Raw genomic sequence first — 16,335 nt, 5'->3', positions numbered from 1 at the left:
GCATACCACCTACTGATGCAATACCCCGAGTGCAACACCTCACACTTTTGAACATTCGTAATGCCTCTCACTTTTGGGGTGACAAAGGTATTGATTTTGCATTCAAAGATACATTGAAAATAGAAAAATGTATCTTTTCCCTCTTTCAGACCTACGGGTGCAGTTGCTACTTGAGTATATGGCTTGCATTGATTGTGACTATGCAAAACTATGTTAATGAATGTATCGATCATCTTCTCCTTGCCCTGGACCCGAACCCTGCTCTGTGCAAAGGGGGCCACAATAGTTTAGAGAATTACACCATTAACCTGAGAGGCTCTGTTAGGAACAGCTCCACTGCTGATGCCATCTCCAGATGCAATTTCTAGAGCCATTAGAAAAACCGTCTCAATCTGCCAGGTTGTTTACTCCACAGCATAAAAGGAAGGCGTGCAGTCTATAGGGGCACAGCGATGAATATGACAGCTAGAATGTACAGACACTCACTTACACTGACACACTGACACGCATACAGAGAGAAACATGCGGGAAAACAGCAGGTGATCGTGCAAGGCTGGCTGAACCTGCAAAACAGAGCAAGCTGGAGTCCAGGCACTGGGTGTAACATCAGTTGTAACATCAGTGTGGAGCGGGCACAGAGCGTTACAATGACCTTTCCCTGAGACCTGAGTCAGAGGGATTTGGTTCTGGATCCCTCGTGGACGGATCTTCTGTACCCAGACGTCTGGGTCACAGTCCAGCATCATGCATTGCAATCAGGGTCGGACTGGGACAAGAAATAGGCCCGGCCAGCCCAAAAAAAGTGGCCCACCCCTCGCTTCAAAAAAGTGGCCCACCCCTCGTCTCACGACTCTTGACCTCTGAGGACATCACCGGAAGTGATGTCATTTGACCCAACCCCAAAGTGACATCCCGGGAAGCGATGAAACACAACCTTTCACCCCTTGACAAAACAGGAAGTGGAATCAAATAGCATTGTTTCCAAGTACACTAAATTACTGTGAATCGAAGCAGACGTCCAAGGCCAAATAATAATATGTTATTGCATAGCACTTACGCTTAAGCTCTTTTTTATAGAACAAATATGCATACAATATCACCCAACCTGTGTTGGTACTCATTTATCGATCTAATAAGGATGAAAGGCTTTTTGGGGGAAAACAAATTAGGATTTCTTTTTTTTTTTTGTCTATTTTCTTTCTTAGAAACCGGCCCAGGCATGGCGAGAAACTGGCCCCCACTCCCCAGGGACAATTTCGGCCCGGCCAGGGGCCAAAAGGCCGAGGGGCCAATCCAACACTGATTGCAATAGCCAAGCATGACTTTGGCATCCCTACTGAACTCCACCAAGAGCGAGATGGTGCCAGCAGCCAAGCACTGAGCCTGCAGCAGTCAACCTGGGTGGAATGGAGCCAGAGAAACAGGTGGCTAAGGACATTGGTGGTTGCGGGCGTGAAAACAGAGACAGAGCTTAGCACTGGGGTGAGCCCATAGATAGGGACAATGCTGTGCATGGGCTTGAGATGAAGCTCATGCATGTACTCATAACAGGGTCCCATGGTTTGCGTCACTTAGTGCTCAGGCTGTTGCGGTGCAAAAGGAGGGAGAGTCTAGGAACGTAGTTTGCATTACTCCTTGACTAGAATAGGTGCAGCCTATGAGAGAGTTACTGGAAGTCAATGTAGGAGAAGAGAATCCTGACGTCGGGATAAGGCTGATATTGAGATATTCCCTTCTGCTACGGCACAGAGAGCTTATATATGACAGAGCCTCTCCAGAATCGGTGGGTTCAGACGATAGAACAAGGAATTGCATCCATTTCTATTCTCAATAAAATATTTCACACATTGTTGCTGGTTCTATGATCCTTTGACGACAGGAGTTTTTTCAATGTACCTTTTTACAAATAATGTACATAGAAAAAACGTGCCTGTCATTTCCTTCCAGACCACCCTTATATGGGGTCAGGCTGGCATGGACATGGGCATTCTTCCCTGGTATGACACAACGAGGCAAAAGGTCCTCCGCAATAGGCTGCTGCCCATAGTACCTGCTAGTTCAGCTTTTGCTAGTTGTCAACAGTGAACTTCTGAGAATACTGACCTCTGGCGCTGAGCAGCTGCTAAGGACTTTAAGGAGAGAATGCTGGGAAAGGAACACCTTTTTGTACTAAGGACTCAAAGAATGCCAGAGACTACAGGGCAGCACAAAATACAATTGCATTTGGTAATTAAAAACTGTTTGAAGTGTGTACCAGAAACGCCAAAATTCACATCCAATACAGAGAGAAACATAAGGAGGAAAATAAAGCAGCGCCCCGTCCCAATGCGGAGTATCTTTATGAATCACCGCCGCCTTGCAATGAATGATCCATAGGATTTATTTAGTGTAAAATGTATTGCCAAAGAACATACTTACATCTGCGGAATTACCATGACATTGTAGTTGCACAATGAACACATTCTCCATGTAGTATTCACCCCTTGCTCTATTTTAGGTAATGATATGACAACAAGGTTTGTCACCCTATGAGTAGTTTGAGGCTAAACACAGTAGTTTGAGTTTTGATACCTTTTATTGCCGAATTGAAAATATTTCTGCAAATGGAATACCTCATGAGCTTCCCCAGTCCCAGATACACTGTTCTAAGGATTTTCATCAAAGCCTGCCTGCCCTTAAGGGATCGAACATTTTTAAAAGTAATTCATATTGAGGGTGTTTCGTTATAACGTAGCCTGAATCATTCATAAAACAAATAACGAATAAAACATATGGTGTTCTATCCAAAACTTCAGTGATAGTTTGGTGTTTTTCTCAGAGAGTTATTGGGCCTGCTTTACAAAAGTGTTTTACAATGGTGCAATACCATTGAAACATGCTTTGCAAATCAGGCCCAATTTCCCACGCTGGTTATGTTTAGTGTCTGTAAGCCCCTCACAGTTTAGGGATATAGAATTATGTTTGTTTATGATCAGTAGACGTTTCCTTCTGAATGAAAGGTAGCAGATGGAGGCAAATTGTATTATTGTAGATTGAGCGCTCGTTTGGCTAAGTATGTGTGTGCCATCTGTGGGGCAGAGGCAGAGCTGGCCCTTGCAGGGGACAAGGATGGAGATGCCTGAAAATGTTCCTTGACTCACATGAGCGAAAAAATTAGGAAAACATTTGCAAAAGTTCTGGAAAAGCTGAGACCATATTGGCAGAAACAGCAGTGTCCAGCATGTAAATAAAAGTGCCAAGATTGTGTGCAACCCTGCGCAACATAAAGGAGATTTAACTGTGACAAGTAATAATTACATGTAAATGAAATCTGTTTTTCCCTTTCAATTAAAGATATGCTCCTTAAGAATGTGTGCAAAAGGTGCAACAAATGAACTGGAGCTCTGTCCATAAGGAGCCCATCACAGAAGAATCCTTTAAGTTACAAGCATCTACAAAGAAATGTGAAACTGCAACAGAATGAAAGGTTTCACGGCTGGAATGGACAAAGTACATTTCAAACTGGGCCTTCAAAATCAACACATGTACAGCTAAATTCTTTAAAGATACATTATGTTGACCTTCTATAATCACTGTTTGCAGGTAACCACTGTGTAAGAGTTTACATGTTCAAGTTGTGTGATTTGCAATAGGTTGGATTAAATGTACAATTCTGGTCAGCAGTGGGGGAAAAAGACCACGTCTTAGTTTCATTTCCCCCAAGTGTGAAACTAGCTTTTCCCAAGCTCCGTTGTCAGGGGGGTGAGATGAGGAATGCTCCTGCTCTCCAGGTTTTATTAAGAAAAACCACTTAGGTCGTCATAAAACTGGCCATCTGCCTTTGAAGTATTGGGCTAACCTAAACAAAAGCCTCCCTCTTGATGTCAGAGCTAAAAACCAGATATCTTCCCTGAGAGGGGGCAGAGTGAAGGCGGAGCTTCACACCCATTGCACAGAATATGAAATATGCTATTTAGGGGATAACATGGGAAATATTGATCGTACACTGTTCATGGTCGGATTTCTGAAAAGCTGTCCGAGAGCTGTATCTGGTGACCTCTGCATAAATGTGACAATCATACAAATCTGAGAAAATGTGTAATAGATGATAAATATTCTGCCCACCGAATGACAGATTTTTCAGTGATATAGTTCTGGCGTAAATGAGAAAATACTGTAGTTTCAAAACAAGAGGTCGCACAGTCATCAAACAAGGCTTATGTGATTCCCTGAAAAATATAGTATAAGCAAATGCTGGCATATGTGGCCTAACATGATGAGAAAGGGCAACTGTAATAATGTGAGATTTCCATGTGCAAAATCCTGATCCACCCCCCTGTCCCAGTTAGATGATAGATGGGGTATCCTTCCTTGGCTTCCCAGAAACTCCCACTTTCTTGGGACCTATCGGCCCACAGATGTAGGAGGGAACTCTTGAAAATTGTCCTATCAATTGTGCAAGAATGATGACATATCAGTGATGTCATTTGCCTTATAAATAGGTCACTCTGCCTCAAATCAGGATTCTCCCTACCAAATCTTGAGGTGTGCAGCTGCCAAAATCTGGAACCATCCTTGCAGAATTGGGCCTAATCTTGGAGTGAAACCAAGAGCTGGGGTGGGACCTTTTTTGGAGGACAGAGAGAGGCCTTAACCTACCCCTTGATTGTCCCTGCCGTGAAGCCTGGCACCCCTTGATGTTCATAAAGCCCTTTCTTTGTAAGTATATACACCACAGCAAGAGATTAAATAAGCCTATCTTTTTCAGCATTGCCATAGAGATACCCCGATGGAAAACCCTCTATCTTCTTTGTTTGTGTAATTCAGTCATTTTTCCCATTGATAAATATTTAATTCTTTTGTGCTTTGTAGTAATTGTTCCCATTGACAAATCCTGTGTTTTCCCATGCATTTAAGTCAGTTTTCCATTGAACACAATCATCTCTTATTTGCCTGTTGATTGTAGTCCTTTTCCACTTGAAAGTCCTTTGTGTGCCTGTATAGTTAATTCATTTTCCTGTTGAAGAATCATTTGCGTGTCCATGCATTTCAGTCACATTCCCAGGAAAGAATCCTCCATTGCTTGTGTAGATCCCTAGTATATTTTGCTCATTAAATCAATTAATTTCCACATTATTTCACAGGATAGGGACAGTTGGAATTCGAAACAAACTCTCCCTCCCCAGTGTCTTGTGAGTCATTTTATAGTCATAACGTGCTTTCAAAAAGAATTTAATTAATTAGGAGCTAAAAATTAGTTTGTTTGTGTGCTTAAATGGTGTGTTACAAAATACATTTATATTTGTCTCTGTCATTTGCAACCTAAACCGATTTTATTGTTGAGTAATCTCTTTGCCCAAAGTTTACATGTTATGTGCCTCTGTCATTTTCACTGAAAACCGTTGTTCCTATGTGCCTTCCCCATTGCTGAAAGCGTGACTGTCATTTGCAGCCTCAGAAAAAACACGTTGGATTTCCATTTTCGTTTGCCTAAATGTTTTGCTTAACCTTTGAAAAATCATTTCTCCTAATCTATTCCCCCTCCCCTTCCATATTCTGATCACAGATTTCCAATTGCATTTACTTCCATTTCCATTGCCTAGAGCTTGTCTGTCATTCCCCGCCTTAGAAACACGAATGTCATTTGCATTTTTGTTTTCCTGGTAATGTTGTTTAACCTTATTAAAACCATGTTTCCGAGTCTATCCCTCTTCCCCTACTGTACTCTGATAATGGATTTAAAATTGCATCCCCTTTTTATTATTTTTCAAGTGTTGCATGTACTAAAATCGAGTTTTCCATGGTGTGCTAGCAAGCCTTTTCTGAAGTCCTATTTGTTTCTAGTCTAACCTACATGAAGAACCTTTGTGTGCTATTCCATAGCAGTTGCCCTAATAAAGTGAAAACCCATTTTACCTGGTGCAGAAAACAAACTGTACCATTCAATGCTGGCCTCATAGTGTTTCTCAAAACCCCATTAAAAATCTGAGTTTAACCTGGTGTTACTTGTTTGAGCTGTCTAGATGTGCTGATTGACCATGAATACTCTGAAGTCTGTATTACCACACATTGGTGGTTCTTGTACATGTTCATTCCATTTTTCAATTAAATCACAAATTAATAAATAATAATTGATAACACATCGGCCTGGTTCCTGGTCTTCTGTGACTCGGGGTGCATGTGAAGGTTGGGTGCGAGACGGGTTGGAGGCTTCCTTAAACAAATAATCTGATTGTAAAAATAAAAAGCAGTTTTACTGTGCGTCACAATCATTCCAGAGGAAAGAGATCTCTGACTTGCTTGTGCTGTGTAATAATATATCGTGACGAACTTGGGGGCTCGTCCGGGACCTACCAGTGTTTCCACCTGTGACAGTGTAGCCCAGCAGTCTATCCCATTGAAGGCATTGTTACATTTAGTGGATGGTATGCTGGGTAACATTGTGAATGCGCCATCCAAACATGTACCCTAGTTGTCAGGGTGGTGTGTCTGAATAAAATATTGTAAACTAAGCAGGAGCAGGGTGGAGATTTTGCCCTTGCTTAGACAACACACCAGGTACAGAACATTCTTCCCAGTGAGCACCGTGGAAATTAACATGGCTAGACAGCACCTCCTACCCAAATGGTTCATTAAAGGTGAATGGGCAGAACAAAACATGAAGCCTGGCAATCTAGAATGATGCAAGAGGTTACCCCCATAAATAAGTATGTGTGGCAGGACAGTGGCCTGTTACATCAAGCCCTGAACAAGATCTTTATGTGATGCAGAACAACAAAGATGAGCAAATTAAAATGGTCCAACTCACTGCATACTTGTCTTTCCACATGATGATCATGGAAGAAAGGTACCAGGAGAGCGTAACATATGAGCAAAATCAATCTGAGCTTTTAGATCAAACACAGAGTGAGTTAAGGCAGGTAGAGGAGAAAGTGCTACAGAGCCGAAATATTGAGTTAGAATGATGTGACATGATTCAGCAGCTAAAGGATGAGTTGGCAGCACAGTAACAAATTAATTCAGAGCGAGTGTCACAAGTCACTGCGCTGAAAGAGGAGTGCCAAGAAGGGGTGGCGAACCTCAAAGAGAGTCAACTAAAATTGAATCAACAAGTGACGCACAATAGACTCTGTTTAGAGGACATGTGCACCTTTCAAAATCAGATTAAAAAGTTGAAAGAGGAGAATAACCATTTGAGTATTAAAGAGGTCCATTCCCAAGCAGATTTTGACCAGGAGCGCCAGAAGTTCAGCGCTATGAAACAGCAGACAGATCACCTCAATGAACAGAATAGCACACTGTATAAGGAAAAAGATGCCCTATGCCAGTTGAAGGCAGACCTAGAGAAAGGTGAGTCATGTTTTCAGGAACTGACTGACCTAAATGTAGAGAATGAAAAATTAATGTGACATATGAGACAAATAGAATGTGACCTAGAGCAGACAATACAGACCAAAAATGCGGAGAGTGGGGAGATTAGTCTTTTTCAAAAGAAATGGTCTAGATATTCCCACATAAAACAGGATGCACAGAAAGAAAATGATGCCCAATGTGAGGATAACAGGGGAATCCAGGGCCAAGTAGTAGCACAAGGTAAGGTCATATAAGCCAGTCAAGCCCTGGTAGCAGATTACAAAGCTCAGGCCTCCATATACCACCAGGAAATAATGACTGAGAAAGATAAATTAGAGAGATTAGAAAAAGAACGTGCTGGATTTAATCAAGCCTTGACGAACCGCGAACAGTTAGGGGATTGACGGGCAACCCCTGATCATGGTGTGCTGTTCTCTGTACCAGGGGCTTCAAGCCAACTCACCACCTGGCATGCGCCAGGTGCTGCTAACTTCTTACCACAAGAACCGGGGACTATGAGGCAGTTGGACTTAAGTAGGCCTAGCATGACTGAGCCGGAAAGGCCAGCCCTCATCAGAGATTGATGGACGTGCATCCTTGCTTAGGTTCAAAAAACATTTTGGCAAATGAACCTGACAAGGAGGACTCCTATGAAGAGAAGATCAGGGAGTTTGGCTGGCAGAGACGTAAATTACAAAGGGAACATCTGGTCCACTTTGCAGACAAAGAAGAGTCAGAGTTTAGGCCCCAAAAGAGCATCCTGAAATCCTCCACCCATTTAGGGAGGTGGGGGAGTTCTCCACCGTGCCTGGAAAAAGGGAGGAGTCAGATGTGTACTCCCCTGTGCGAAAAAGGGAACCCAGGGGAAGTGACCCATAGAGCCCACAATACAACAGGGGAGAAGAGACTAGAACCCGTCATTCTGGTAGAGACTCCCAGTCTCAAATAATCCAGGAGGGCCTAGAGGATAGGGAGGGGACCACAAATAGCAGTAGCTCTGAGTCTGGGAGTGAATGGACTCAGGTGCTGCAGAAAAAGAAGGCTGCCAAACAAAAGAGAACTCTGGTAAAAGAGCCCATCTGACAAATAAAAGCCATCAGAAGTTTCATGACTCTTTACCACAAAAATGCCAAGTACTCAGTCTGGGAGCATCTGGAGCTGTATGACCAGATGATGATGTCATTTGGCATAAAAAATTACCATAATTCTATGGAGTTTGCCAAGTGGACATTCTCCCCAGAATACTCCAGCTTCTTTGCTGGGTTAGACGATCAAAATCATTCAAGGCCGTCTACCTATAAGGCAGCCATCTTGAAGCACTTCTCCGTGCACCGGAACCCCCAGGTGGCTCGCAAGGTGGCCTACAAACTGCAGTGTGGAGAGGACCAGGCACCGAGAGAGTTTATACAAGAATTGAAGCCGGCATTTGCCCAAACCGCTAGACGGGTGTGCACAAACAGTAGGGAGTACATTAACACCTATTTTCATGCCCTCCCTAAGTACATAATGATACAACTCGTTAGGGACGTCCACGATGAAAGTGAAATGGAGGTGCTGAAATGAAGATCAGGTACCAACAACTGAATGCAGTAGGGGGCAGCCCCACCCACTTAAAGCCAGGCAGAGAAATTTGTATACAATGATTTAGTATGGTAAATGTGTGAAAATAGACTCATAAGGTTAAAAGACATTAGTACCTTAATAGTGTTATGATTATAAAGTCGAAAATGCTTTTATCATGGTTTAGTAAGTAGGCAAGGTACAGAATGAATATTATAAAAATTGAGTAGAAAAATGATATAATTTCTTTCCCATACCCAGACAGAAAAGAACTCTACAATCTATGTAACTGACAATGCCTTTATATAAGGAAAAGAATGTATTTGACTATCTGTAGACAGTGGCAGTACAGTCAATTCAAGGCTGCAGTGCCCTGAAAGAATCAGATAAGCGGTCTGAAACCAGACAGTTAATTGTGCTATGTTTGAAATTTTAGCCAGTGGAAGCAGCTGCGTGACCATATTTGGGGTAGTGTGGCTGGGAAAATCCTAGGATGTGTGCCAGAATGTATTTAATTTTGAAGGTTTAAACAGATAAGGAATAATTGCTGTGTGCGTGAATGTAGTCAGCAGAGAATCTTGCCTAGACATGTTTATAAAAGGTGGGGGTTTGCATCCTCTTTCTCTGACAGATATAAAAGGAAACTCTGTTTTCAGCTGGCAGAGGGTTTTGTGTACTGGATAACAATGCTGTTTGTGTCAGTCTGGCATGAAAACCTGATGAACCTTTCCCTGCCTTCTGCCTGCTGCTTGAATTGCTTTTGCTGAAATGCCAGAGGGTCCCGTAGGGTATAAGAGAGCCCCAGGGAGCAGCAGAGGGCCCCAGAACATCCAGGAGAGCCTGATAGAATGTAAGAGGTGAAGAAAAGCATGATCGAGGTCTTAGCACCTCATCTTCATATGGCGAGCCAGCCAGGAGGGATAGGATGATGAACAGACTGATCAAATTACTGAACAGAGTACATCTCTTCAAGCCGAAAAGAACCTGGACAGTCAAGACTAACAGACTAAGGTGAGCCATACTGCTCTGGCCAAGATAAGAGTGGAGTAAAGGGGATAGAAAATAAAATAGGGATGGGCAGACTGCAGCTGCCGTAGCCGATAGGAAAGAAGGGACAGGGACACAGGGAGGGAGAACATTATGGCAGAAGGGGGAATGTATATATATATATATATATATATATATATATATATATATATATATATATATATATATATATATGGTAACTTTTCAGGGAAAAATAACAATGGCAGTCCAGATTTGGGAAAAAAACGAGAAATTAACAGCATTTAGAAAATCACAAGAGTAAAATATTCATGGGGGACCCCAGCAAAAGGTAACTGAGCGAGGTGGGTTATGAACACAAAATAACATCAGAATAAGAGTATAATGTGTCTATATAAGGGGAAAAATATTGACTAAAGGTACCAGAGCAATAGAGAGAGATACCAGGAGGATACCTGAGAAGATAAAGATACCAGGAAGATACCTGAGGAGAGGAGATATTGGGAAAAAACACCTGAGAGAGGATACACCCATTTGCCTAGCGTTTAAAGATGGCTGGATGGAGTTTTGCACCCAGAGCCCACTTAATAGGGTGATTAGGAGACAAAGAGAATTTAAAGATTCCTTGAAAGGGGTGAGCTCGCATTTTGTAAAGAAACGCATATATATAGGGGTAGGAGTGTACCTTCAGAGGCAGGTGACACTAGGAAGTGCACTTAAATGTAGCCAGCCAGAGTCTGTCTATTTGTCAAATGTCATGTTATGTTGTGTGTCTAATTGTTATATGTTATGGCTGTTCATTTGTTTCATTTTATGGCGTAACTGTCTGTCTGCACTGTAAAACATTGGAAATAATATAAAATGATATTTTCAAGCTAATCTAAAAAATTGGCGTTCAGCCAAGGCTTTGAAAATGCCAGAAAATAACAATAATGTAGATGATCAGATGCTATGACTTGACTGAAGGCACACATATTCATGGTGATTTCACCTCAAAGAAGTTAAACAGTTCTGAGATAAGTGTAAAAAGCTTTTTGCACTTGTAGCCATCACAAAAAAATTCAAACCGGCAACAATTGAGTTAAAATTGTGATTTCCTAGTACTAGTCAAGATAACTAATGGATCTCGCTAAGTACGGTAGAGTTTCACATTAAAAGGACTGAATGCAGCGATTTATAGAAGTGCTGTTGTCACGCGTGCTGAGGAAAGGAATGCATTGTGCAGAAGTATTTTTTTTAACTGTGAAGGGTAGAAATGTACAGTTGAAATTATAATAATTTATGACTTAAGAAATTAACTGTGACAAGAAATGAGTGAATGATTCTCAAGGCATAAACAGCGCCTGGTGAAATGCTAGTCAAGGTTTATTTGCATTTTCATTGGGAAAGTGTTGACAAGGATGTCTCGCTGAAGTGAAACAAGCTGTGTTTTTTTGTAGGAATGTTCTGTTTGGGGCTTGTGTGCCGCGGTTTAAAAGATAGGGTTTTTCTTTATATTTCAATTTAGCTTACATTTGAGAGATGACAGAAACATAAGTATATGTTGTTTAGCATGAACAATAAAGTCAGAGCAGCTGCTTGAAAACTGTCACGCCGCCCAACCCGGGCTTGTTCCAGCCCACTTACCTGATGCGGCATGCCACGCCTTGGAGGGTTTACCCCCGCTTTCGCCTGGGGGGTACGGGGCGGTCCTGGGTACCGGTTGCTCCTGGCTCTTCGGGATGCTTGGTCTCGCGCGTACGTGGTCGGCCGCTCCGGGTCCCGCGCTCTTCCGGGTTCCGGGGCGTGCCGTTCCACGCATGCGCGGCCGACCCCTTCCCGCTTTCTGCGCATGCGCGGTACACGATGCTCTCGGCTCCTGGCCGGTTTGCGGCCCAAGCCTCGCTTTGGGCCTTCCAGCACCTGGGAAACAGCACGGCTTGCGTTCCAAGCCTCCCGGGTGTGGGAGGCCCTACTTAAGGAGCCTGGCGGTTTGATCAAACCGCGTCTCAACATGGTCTGACCGGATCGTTGTTTTGCTCTTGCCTTGACCTGAGTTCCGCTCTGTCCTGCCTGGTTTTTCCAGTTCCTTCTGTATTAGACCTGCCCTTCCTTACCCGGGTAGGTGGTCTCCCTGGTTCCCTTCTCCTTGCTCCCTTCCTGCTGGGGTGGTTCCCCCCTTCTCAGTTGTTCTCTGTTCCTTCCTCTGGGTTCTTGGTCCTCCTTGGTCCCCTTGCCTTCCCGCCTTCCCTTGCATTCTGCTGCCTCCTGGATTCCTGCTCCTGGATTCGACTCACAACTCTTCTTGCTCCAGTTGTCTACAAAGAACTTCTAGCCAAAGACTATCAGGCTCCCCCTGTCAGTGCTTGCACTGTCCTGATGCCACATTAATCAGGGGTGAGCTAACCTGTGGCATCGGGAGCTGGTTCACCTCCAGTCCAGTATCCATTTGGACGGGAGTTGGGCTGGTTCCTTGTGTCGCTCTCACATCACCACAGAACTTCTGGCATTCTGGCATCATCTACTAAGCCGACTTCCGGACGAACAGGTACGCTGCGCCCTAGTGACGCCATCTTTAACAAAAACACGCAATTGAGAATTAACAGTTTAGCAGAATGCAACTAAATTAATACACGAGAAAAGAAAAATGCTTTCATTTACCCAGGAGCAAGGTTAAAGATACAGTGATTCACCAAGAAAGGAATTTGCAATAGCTGTTTTTTGAGATAACACTGCCAAGCTAAGCAATCGCTCCATAATGCAAATGATTGTACGTTTTGCAAGGCCATACTTATCGCATACAAGCAGGTCCAGTAAAAGACAGGCTTTATTTTATTAAAAACAATGTGTCAAATACAGATTACAGATGCGAAGTGTCGTTCTGAGCATTGTTGAGCATTATGGAACAAATGCCCACACATGGAAGTGGACGCATTTATGAGTGCAGTTGCAGCTTACCCATTTAGTAACCCAGCGGTAAGGGGATACTTATAAAAGGAGACAGCAGCTGGATATTTTAGTGGGACGGCTGGTAAATGCAGGGCTCGGATCTGGTTGGGTCATTGCATTCTGCATTTATGTTTCATTATGACTCGTGGTGGTCATTTTGTATCAAGGCTATAAACTAGGTACATTATTTTAAAATGTGTGGTTAAATGACACTTTAAAAAGAGCAAAGATGTCATGTCATGTTATTTGGCAGTCATATAGCGCTTTACATATTCAGTGGTATTATTTTAAAGCACTGATATGTTGAACACCCTCAAGAACCATGGATTAAGTAAGTCAAGAGAGACAACATTGCATGATGCATGGGTGTATCAGCTATGTGTTCAGCTGCTATAATTGTTAAGCTATTTTAGTGATCTGGAAAATGCTCAAGTGAGTGTGGTTTATACGTTGTATTTATTATGAAAATAAAGCACATTACATGCAAAATGAATTTGTTGCAGAGGGTGAGTAAGTGAGCGTTCATGTAGGTTCAGCAATACGCAAACACAGGACACAACAGAGGCACATGGGAATAATAGGTGTCAACCTAAAAATAAGGAACATTTTTGAAAAACAGAAAAATGAACTTGTTTCACAGTGGGACAGCCCCAGAGGATGATCAGATGTGTTTAGAAGAGTTAAATGGCACTAGGGATTTGGAATGCAAGGAGAAATATGTCAAGAAAAAACGATTTTGGTCTAATGATAGAGGCTGTGTACCCATGGAGCACAGAAAGCTTTTGGGATTACAGATGTGGCAGTATTCTGAGGAAAATGTGTCAGCTGTGGTGTGATTTCAATAGGCACCGTTCACTGGCATTTATTTAAACATTTAGGCGCACATCAGCCCAGGGGCATTTTGGCACGAGTACAGAGGATGCAAGAACATATTAAGAAAGAGAAGAATTAGCACATGGATGGCATTGACATAGCCAGCTTGGCTATTCATTTTGATGAGATCACGAAGAGGCTTGGTTGAACATTAATGTTTTCAGCATTTTTTGAGGAAAAGCAATGTAAGATTCTTTCATTTCCTAGTTCTAGTGGGAAGGTATTCCAGTTTTTAGGAGCCAGATGGCTAAAACTGGGGCCCCCAGTTGTGGATCTTTAAAGGCAGCCATATATATTGGACTGACCAGGAGGGTCTGGTGGACTTACAAGAGTGATTCACTATGATAAGTATGAAAGGGCGTAGAAAAAAAGGTAAAAAGGGAATGTATTTGTTTACTGATAGCCAGTGCGCTTTTTTCCTGGCTTATAAGAGGCTTCTGTATGGGAATATTCGGTATTGCCTAGAGGCATTATTCTGTGTGAGATACATTTTTTTATTAAGGAATTGTCCATGAGCGCCCAGAGAAGGGGCGTTGTAGTGATCCAGTATTAGTGCCTGCTGTAGTTTTGGAAAGGAATGAGCAATTCATAGTAGAAAGGAAAGGCTTGAATGCATGAAAAACCCTTTATTTATTTATTTTTTTCATTTATAGAGCACACAGAAACCCTTTGGCATCATGGTGCTGTTACAAAGAAGAGGCTTGCAGATTACAATGAAAATGGCATACATAAGTGGTTGCATGCTACAGCTTCGCCTGTAGTTATAGGACAAATAAATACATACTGTAGTTACAAACGATGAGCTGCATGTTTAGCTTACTTTGGATAGAGTAGAGATTGAGTAGACACATGGCATAGAGGTTAATTAAGCAGCAGGGGGAATACATATAGACACCGCTGGGGAAATAATAGGGGTAGTTAAGCAAGGTAGTTTTGAGGGTTTTGGCGAAAAAATGAGGAGGGATGGTTCTGCTCTAAGTTTGCTAGAGGAAGCATTACATGGTTTGGGAACAAGACGGGGAAGCTTAGACATTAGCTCTTTTTGTTACTGGGACTTGAAGTTCAGTGACATCGTGACTTCTTTTGGGTCAGGCTGAACTGACTCTATTAACAGCACCAGTTAGATATACTGGTGCTGTGTAAAACATACATTTGTGCATAATGGTTAGGATTTGGAAATTAACCGTTCCATCACGGGTCGCCAGTGACCAGCTCGCATGGCGTGAGTAATGTACATCCTTTTGGGAATACTGAGAGTTGCACACAGCATCACTCTGCACTTTTTAAAGCCTGTGAAGATTTTTGCTAGGATGCCTGCAAGGATGGCAGTGTAGTAATCCAAATGAACTCTGATAATGACACGGGAAATTAATGAGCAGTTTTTGCAAGCATTGTGGGGAAAGGAAAGGGCCGATGGCATTAGTGAATGTGGTAGTGAAGCAGAAGCAATGGCACTCAAATGATAAGCGCAACAGAGCAGATTGTAGCATGTAACCTGGCAAGACACGGACAAGGGTGAGTGAAGGAACAGTCCTAAGGGTTGTTTTACAGCTGCAGAGGTATTGGTGAGCGTCATGAGATGCGGAGCAAGTGATTTGACACGGGGCTTTTAAACTAACGTGCGGGCAGGGGCAGGCATCACTTTTGTAGCTGAATGGTCTAATGTGATTGATGTTTTTTTTTTTTTTTTGACTTAGAAAGCGCTCTGAAGTTGAAGGGGGTTAGTGGGTCCTCTGTGTGGGAGTTTGGAGAGCTCCTAAAAGTCATTTTTCAGGAGCTCCACCTTGCGTGATGGGACAGACTGAATGGTGTTATACCAGGGGTAGTATTGTACCATTTTTAAGGCCTTGGCGGCTGGCGTAGAAAAAACCTTTTGAAAAATAGTGAAAACCCTTTTTTGATTCAGGACGATCAGTTGAGATTCTAGTATTATAGGATTCAGATGGTTGAAGAAAGGATTGAATGACAAAGCATGAAAGCCTGATGGTGGTGTTTAAGTTACCAAGGAAAGCATGTTTGTGTATCTGGGACCTGCACTATTTAGAAACTAGCATTATTTTGAGGGCAAGAAAATGACAGAAGGCCAATGAGATTGTTTGAGAAAAAAACGAAAGGATTTTATTATTGTGGAAGCATGGTAATATAGCCAGCTGTATGATCAGGTGGAGAAATAATGAACATATTTTATAAATTCAGGTGCAGGCCTTGAACATTTATGAACAAAAGGAAGAAACATGACCTCCAGAAAAGTAGAGGCAGCCATAACGTAGGGAAACATGGCAAATGATTAAGAAGCAAACAGAATAAAATAAGAATCATGAAGGACAGTAATGGTTCAGATAAAAAGAGTTAGGTTAAACAACGTCATAGATGATAATGCAGCCATAAAGGGCTTAATGGAGTATGAAATGGTACTTTCCTTACAGCATCACGCAGAAAAAGAAAGGACGTGTGTTTTAGTATACATTAAAATAAATAATAATAATGAAATAAATGACCAACATAAATAAGAGATGATTAGAATAAAGGATTGAAAATGTTAAGGAGACTTTGGGCCTCTGTTACACAGGATCAGAAAAAATAAATCAGGAAAAGATGAAAATGATTGATTATCTTAAATAGAAAATGAATAAAAGA

This window comes from Ambystoma mexicanum, chromosome 3p, assembly GCF_040938575.1.
Source record: "Ambystoma mexicanum isolate Mex_15411 chromosome 3p, UKY_AmexF1_1, whole genome shotgun sequence".
NCBI classification, from domain to species: Eukaryota; Metazoa; Chordata; class Amphibia; order Caudata; family Ambystomatidae; genus Ambystoma; species Ambystoma mexicanum.
The sequence above is the reverse complement of the archived record's forward strand: the minus strand, read 5'-3'. Positions refer to the sequence as shown.